Source organism: Larus michahellis, chromosome 3 (genome assembly GCF_964199755.1).
Source record: "Larus michahellis chromosome 3, bLarMic1.1, whole genome shotgun sequence".
Classification (NCBI taxonomy): Eukaryota; Metazoa; Chordata; class Aves; order Charadriiformes; family Laridae; genus Larus; species Larus michahellis.
The window spans coordinates 43,777,243-43,785,534 of record NC_133898.1 but is presented as its reverse complement, the minus strand read 5'-3'; positions in this window follow the sequence as shown (position 1 = coordinate 43,785,534).

Sequence of the window (8,292 nt, the reverse complement as noted above, 5' to 3'; positions counted from 1 at the left end):
GTTTCAAGGGCCAACGATGCAATGGGCTTACTGACGAAAAAGCTAAAAATATGGCCAGCCGCAGCTGAAGAGATGGTTTCACAAAACATGTTGACTTCCCTGCCACCAAAAGAGAGGACTTGCCGCCGCCTCCCATCTCTCCATCTGCTCCTTTGTTCTACTACCGTACTCCTGTGGCTCACCTCGCACTGCCTTAACAGTGCCTTAGAGCACTTTAGGAGCCAAGTTCACTCCCTGAGCAGGCAGGAAACTCACCCAGAAAAGCAGGTGGTGTTCCACCAGCTTCGAGAGCTCAACTGCCTTGCAGAGACAACCAGCAAGCATAAGAGGTGGCACAAGGAAGGAGGCAGGACCACGCATCGGGAAGAAGGAGAGGGAATTTGTCCATCTCCTTTTTGTGGCAGTCAGCCCGGGCTGCTAGCTCATACCCGGGTGAAACGGCACACTCAGTTTGCAGGGAGGGCTAAAAACCCCTTCACTTTTAGAAAGGACACCACCCAGGACACAGTCAGGCATCTTTTAAGGCAACTTTTAACTCCCTCTTGCACGGAGAGACTCCCTAGCTCTCTGGGAAAGGCTGCAGCTGACAGGCGTCGTTCTTTCACTCTGCCAGAGGTGGAAGCTAAAGTGATTTCAGGGAAGGGTTATAAAAGGGTTTATAAAAGTTATACCAATTTTTGAATTGTTGTTAATGACTGGTTCCATGACATTTTCCCCAGAGAAACAGGAAGCAACTCACAAGCACTGGAGGAGCAGCAGATGGAAAAGTCACTTTCTGCACTCTCGTAGTCGTCAGGTTCAGTGAATTTGCACTTTGCCGGATTTTACTCCTGCAGAAAGAGGATTTAGCGAGTGAGTGAGCAGGTGATTTAGGGAGTACCACCGGGTCAGGTCTTTCCCGCTTAGGCAGAAAGCCTCCCCGCTCCCGGCGGTTTAGGCAAAAACCCTACATTTCATCCAAGCCCTAAGCTGTAGTCTAAAAAGCCACCAGCGTGACAGAGACGGTCTGTACCAGAATCCTACAATCGGCCTTATTTCACTCAAGTGCAGCCTACAGATTGTCTTGCCGAGTTTGTGCAGATGCTCCACAAGCACAAAGCTACAGCAGAAGGTGAGACGAGGAAAGAATTTCAGCTCTCTACCCCAACAGCCCCCAACAGCGAAGACCCTGTGTCTGATGCAGACCACAGATGTGACATCCCTCTCCATGAAAAAACAAACAAAACCAACACAGATCAGAACTTGACGCTGGAGCCACTTTACCCAGCTACCTCCTGCGGTTATTCCCTAACACGACTATACTTCCGTTCAAGAGTTGCAGTCCCCGTCTACCGTGGCGAAGCTCGCAGCGGTTCCCAAAGGCACTTCTGACCTTACGCTCTTTTTTACCTTGCTTGGTGCACCTGCACAGACAGACGTAGGCGCTGAGTGTCTCAGGACAGAACATACACGCAGCCTTCCCAGCACAGGGAGACAGTGGTGAGCAAGGCACTCCCAGCACACCACACCGCTCGCCTCTCCCAGCACGAATTCCAGAATCCCAGCACGAATTCCAGAATCCCAGCATCACAATGAAGAGAAAGGCCTTCCAGAATCACTGGAGGTCCTCTGGTCCAGCCCCCCTGCTCAGGCAGGGTCACCTACAGCAGGCTGCCCAGGACCGTGTCCAGGCGGCTTTTGCGTATCTCATTCTGAAACATACTTTGACAAAGAGCAACCTGACAAGCCCAGCTGCAAATGCATTTGCAACACGTGCAACAGGCCCGGCTTGTTGGTGACTCTCTCCTGCCAATTTAAGGCTTCTCTCCACCACACAAGTCAAGCAATACCACACCAGCAAAGCCTTGTCACCATTAGTTCTCTAAAACTGTATCCGACAGCTTCCTAGGTAGAAGGCACAAAATTAACAGAAGCCTGATTATGTTCGTTTCACTGTCTTAACAAAGCAAACCCCAGGCAGATCAATGCAGGAAAACCAGTTGATGCAGCAGGTGAACAAGAAGCTGTCCTCAGCAGAACAGGGTACGGTACTGTGTGCCCAAACGCCTGTGCCAGCTGCCAGCCAAGACCGATACAACCATCCAGAGGGAGGACCTGAACGACCCCGGTTAGCCATACACCCCACACAGGGCTCAGCATTCCCGACAGAATTAAGTCCCTAATTTTTATCAAACCCCCATCATTTTATCAAACATGATCAGGAAGCAATTATTAGATCTGAAAGACTGACGCCACGCTTCCTTTCTATTGGCAGAAGTTCCAGACCTGGAGTCACGGTTTATTAAGGAAGGGCAGAGAGGGGCGTGAGTAACAAATCTTAAAGATGACAAAAAGGGGAAAACATCAGACTCAGAAGACCAGAGGTTAATGGATCTGGCCGCAATGCCCGTTACTGGGAAACTCGCCTGAGCCACAGCAATGTGCTGGTGCTCCCACTCCTTCCAGGCTTCCTCCGGACGGGACTCCCACGTGGCCTGTGTGCTCCGGATCCGCCACTCGTTCCCAGCCAGCAGAAACTCTTCTCCCTCCTGCCTGCAATAGCCTTACTTACACTGGGTTTGGGCTTTTGTCTTGATCAGCACTTGATAAGGGAACTGACTCTGAGCAACTGGATGTGCCCACGCCAGTGCTGCAGATGAGGACAGGGACCATTTCTCAAAGGCAGAGCTGTCTTCTTTTCTTCTCAAGTTTTTAAAACCAATGTGTCTGTGGAGAAAAAAACCAAACAGAACACCTTTGAAAAAAAATCCCAAGTCACAGCTATTAAGTACTACTCCTGTATCGCCAGGCAGAAATGCAGCGGTGCTGCTAAGATGCCTTAATAGAGCAGAGCACCAGCTGGCCAGCAGGCAGTAAGGGGAGAGCAGCCGCTGTCAGGGAGCGCCCACCCCAGACAAGGCTTCTGGGGGTCTTGGTTCACATGGGCCTCATCTCCGGGTCAGATGGAGTCCTAATTCAGACACAACAAGGGGTCTGCGTTCATCGGCACGTGAAAGCAATTCAGCTCTTTGCAGGACTGAACTGGTGCGGGAAACGTTAAATCTTCTGCTCCTGATATCTCCTCGTAGCCAGGCAGCTGCAGCCACGCGGTCACTGAGCCATGAACCGCGTTGGGACAGCAGACATCTAAGTGCCTGAGCTCTTTTCAGGGGAGCTGGAATAAGAAGGAATAATTAGTGCTGGAGTGCCAGCGAAAGCCTGTCTGGAAGGACTGCAAAGAGGGCCGTTTTCAGTTCTGAGCCCCAGAAAGGCCAGGAGGAGAGAGGGAACCTCCTCTTGCAGAAGGAGACGGGGGACTGGGGAAGTGGCCGGGAAGCAAACTGCTCCTGGGCAGGAAGGAATAGCTCTGTGTGGCACTGTCGCTGGGATCCGGCATCGGGAAGCAGAGACAACTAACGCCTGGCAGCAGGGGTCATCTGTACGCTCTACGTTTCAACTCTGTGCTGCATTGCCGGGAGAGAAAGGGAAGGAAAGAAGCTGAATTAAGTCACGCACACGAGAGAGACCCAGAATTCTCAGGAAAAAGAGCTACCTCCGTCACATAACTTAGCTGTCAAAATATACGCCGTGCGTTAATAAGAATACAGAATAAGCTCTTAATATGCTGCCCTCCCTTATTGGCACATTCACCCTTTCCTTCCTCCTCAGCTGTCAGTCACTTTGAGCTGGTATCTCTTCTCATTTTGCCCAGCACCTGACCGCAATTGGCACCGAGACCAGAGCGGGAAAAACTATGAAAGTGTGCCTTTCAGCGTATCGTCAGGTTGACAGAGTTCCTTCGTAACAGAGGTCTGCTGGAGTCTCGGCTGCTGTCTGTGAGCGTATCAAACGTATTACCTGCCATTGGATTTTGAAGGAGGTTTTTAAAATTAGTTTTAAACCCTACCAAAAATGAGATAGGGATTAACATGGAAAAGATGACCATAAAGTCCTTAAACATAAAAGAAGAATCCTAGTGTCTTAGCAATCTGGCTATAAACTAACTCTTTTTAGCAGGTTAGCAATTTAGGAGAAAGAGAGACAGACAGATGAGAAGACAGAGGTGGTTTTTGTCAAAGTGAATACCGAAGGTGCTCAAATCCTGGTAACTCTGCCTTACGCTAGCGCCAACGTAAAAAGAACCCTCAAAACCACGTCGATGGTATTGGTACAAGTAACAGTTGAAGAATCTGTCCTTAAATTTGTTCAAAACAGTAAGAAAGTTAGCATTTGAAGAAACTCAGGTAAGCTGTTTGAAGACTGTCAGCATTTACAGTCAACATTTTCACATGTGCACGTTTTCTATTTGTATTCTTCCATCTTTCATTTGATAGTACTTGCTTTAAGAAAAAATACCTCTTCAAAGGTGCTGGAGTATACAGTTAATTCACCCGAGACAAAGAGGACCCTGTGGGGGTTTCATCTTATTTAGGAATGCAACATCTGGTGCACAGGACCAACAGTAATCGCAGATTACAGGAAACAAAACTACTTGTTTTATAATACTGCCTCGCTTTATGTAAAGAACACAGCGTTTATATAAAACAGGTGCTTATAGTTTTATAGCTGCATTTATCTCTATTTAGTTAAATTTTTCCAAATATGCAGAGAACTCTTGCAAAAGAAGCGGGGTTTCAATCTCTAACGTAGAAAGCGAGAGATCGATTTTGTGTCAGCCACGTTTCTGTTCTGAAAACAGAAATGGTCTCCATTTGAGTGATGCATTAATAGTGCTACGAATCTTTTAGAATCATAGAATGGTTTGGGTTGGAAGGGACCTTAAAGATCATGTAGTTCCAACCCCCCTGCCCTGGTCAGGGACACCTCCCACTAGGCCAGGCTGCTCAAAGCCCCATCCAGCCTGGCCTTGAACACTTCCAGGGAAGGGGCATCCACAGCTTCCCTGGGCAACCTGTTCCAGTGCCTCACCACCCTGACAGTAAAGAATTTCTGCCTGATATCTAATCTAAATCTACCCTCCTTCAGCTGTAAACCGTTACCCCTCATCCTATCGCTACACTCCCTGATAAAGAGTCCCTCCCCATCCTTCCTGTAGGCCCCCTTTAGGTACTGGAAGGCTGCTATAAGATCTCCCCAGAGCCTTCTCTTCTGCAGGCTGAAGAACCCCAACTCTCTCAGCCTGTCTTCATAGGAGAGGTGCTCCAGCCCTCGGATCTTCCTTCTTAACCCCCTTTTTTCTTCAAAAAAGGAGGACAACCCAGAAAAGAGAAAGAAGGAATGTACTACAAGAGATGAAACAGCTTGGCCAGTGTTACGGCAGAGCAGCCGGGTGGCTCAAGCAGCAAAACGATGCTCTTAGGTCCAGGCAGCACCCACACACTTCAGCCAACATGCCCAGAAGGGTCACGTTAAGAGAGCATAAAGGATGATTTTCAAATTACAATGAGCAAAAAAGAAATCAACGTACACAGAAAACTAAGATTTGTTAATACGGAAGCAAAGCGACCTCATTACCTGGTCATTATAGATTTCTAGCACGTTGAAAGTGTTCTGTAAAGACAAGAAGTAATTAGAAGGTAAAACAGACAGGCAACAAACAGCAAAAGCTAGGCTCTGTATTTCAGCAGCTTAAACATTAAGTTTCTGCCCCATGACTTTTCTCTTCTCCCTGTTGCTTATTCCGTGTGCCTGCACTTTCAACGGAACCAAAGCAAGCACCGTGAGCTGCGCTGGAAAACCCGTGATTTCAGCAAAAATCCGGTACTGGTAAACCACTCTTAGAAATCCTTTTGCTCTGAAACAGGATATTTCACCACATCATTCTAGTAAGAAGCCATTTGCTACAGATAGGAGGGTTTTAAAAAATTTAAAACGGTGTTTAAACTTTGAGAGAAACTAAGGGATTTTATATCTTCAACATTTCCTACTAAAACTGTTTTCTCTTATCAGAGAAGACTTTCTAAACTCCATCGTAACATACGTTTCAATACACCATTTTATTGTATTTTTGTTGTATTTTCCCCTAGCCAAATGTGCACGAGGAAACCGCTAGCAGACCTCAGGGTGGGCTAGCCAGTGAGCAGGAGGAAAAGCCACCTCTGGAAAGTTGCGGTGTCTCAGCCAGAGGTGAGAGACGGAGCCCAGAATTGGGGCACAGACGACAGCTGGGCTCAAGGCTCTGCTGATCCTCTGGGGCTCTGCAAATGTGGCTGCGTGGGGGAACCTGCAGAGTGACAGCATGCCTCTGGTGTCACTCGTGAGCTTCAACTGCAACAAGCCAGAGAGGCGGCTTTCTGTGAGCTGCCCCAGTGCAAGATGGCAGGTGGTAAAGGCACGGCCCCGTCTCTGGCAGCCTGCGTAGCCAGCCGCGTTGCTGTCGTGCATGTGTGTGGTGCACCCTCAGCCTTGCTACTGGCCTGACCTGCAAACGGGAAAGCAGCAGCCGCATCCAAGGGTCTGGGACAGAGACACCCCCAGGTCTGGGGTGCACCAGGCCGGGCTCCTGCCGCCAGCAAGGACGAAGCCCGCCCCGGCTCAGCAGATTTGTAACAACCCTTCGCTACTTGGCAGACACCGGCATCAAGCTTTAAGCTTCGCAGTATTAAGTTCACCAACGCCAAAAAGAAACCTGTTCTGTACCAGTAAGACTATGGATAAGAACTAAATGACTCGTGAGACACTATGGATTGGTTTCTGCCCGTAGCTTGTTTTCCCCACCAGAAATCAACAACAAAGCTATTTACGAGTGGTTACATGGGAACTGATGCAATTGCAGCAAACAATTTTATTGAAATAACAAGCCTGAGAGTAGCGTTCCACGAGGGGAAGTTCTGATGGGGGATTAAACTGCTCGGTTATCCTCAGACATATTCGCACACTGGGCATATTCTTGCAATACGATCCATGGCTTTATCCAGTGCACTTCCAAAAGGAGAGACGAATTTTATTTCCACCGGTGGAGGTGACCAAGAGCCTCCTTTTCTTGTGGTCCTGAAAAGAAAGAGAAGTATCAAATTGATTTTTTGATTACCAACAGTATTCAGTAGAGGAAAACGTTTTGCAATGTTGGAATTACAAAATCGATGCCAAAGAATTATTTATGGGCTTCTTTGAAGATAGGGTCAAGGCAGAAAACATACAGAAAGAAGCTTCCTTTTGCTTTCGTTCCTTACCAGACTGTCCCAAGCATTCTCACTCAGTATTCGCGTGAGCTTTTTGAGCGCCCCCACGCCCTGATTTTAAGAGGCAACTCTCCCCAGACGGTTTTCCAGAAGGAACCGGAAAACACGGCCAGAAACAAGACGTTCTCTTTACTCGTTGTCTGACCCACTCCTGCCTTCTATGGGGAACTAAAGACCGTAAGAGCGTGGTTTCGTAAGGTGGAATGACAGGAGAGCACGCCATCGTTGCAAAGAGTAGCACCCACTTGGCCTTTCCTAGCCCCTCCCTCTTCTGGTTCCAATAGAAAACTGAACCGTGAAGTGGGGAAAACGGTGCCCAGGAGACCAGCAAGCTGGACAGGCTCGCAAAGTCAGAGCAGAACTGTACCGCCAAGTGAGGAAGAGCAAGTGAGGTGGCCAAAAGCTGAATCGCTACCGTTGTTTCTTAATGACTGCAACCTGGCTCTGTTCAGGGGAAGAGTGGGATTCTTTCCCCTTCTCAGACACTTTTTCAAGCATTTCATGAAGTTTAGCACTTTTCTCATTTTGCTCAGCTATTGTCTTAGTCATTTTCTCCACCGCCTCCGGGCCGGAGCCGTGGCGTTTGCCGGGGCCCGTGTGGGGGCAGCCCATGCCGCTGGCGGCGGTGTCCCTACGGCCGGGCCGTGGCTTTGGCCTGTATGGGCGGAGGCGTGGCTTTCGCCGGGGCCTCTGGGCGGCGCAGCCGCCGTGGGCCTGGCCGATGCCGGGGCCGGTGGGGGGCAGCCGATGCCGCTCGGGCTGGTGTCGGGGCCGGTGGCGTTGTTTGTGCCTGTGTTGCGGCTTGGGCAGTCACCTGAGTTGTTTGAGTTTCTGCTGTAGCTTTCCGTGGGGGGGTTGTCTGAATTCCTACTGCAGCTTTCGGTGGCAGGGCTGCCCGAGTTTCTGCTGTCTTTGGCTTTGGCCCCGGGGTCTGAGTAGCAACATCACCTGAGTAGCAACATCTGAGTAGCTGCCTCCCTGGGGCCAGAATTAAGGACATACGGAGGAAACTCCCTTCCCTGGTCCTGTCATCAGATTACTATCCGCTACTGATATTTCAGGTAGGCAGTGACGAAGTAGGTACCAGAAGTCTGAGGGCAATGAAGAATGACTTTAGGGCCCTGGGACGGCTGGTTAAGGGATCGGGAGCACAAATAGTGTTCTCCTCTAT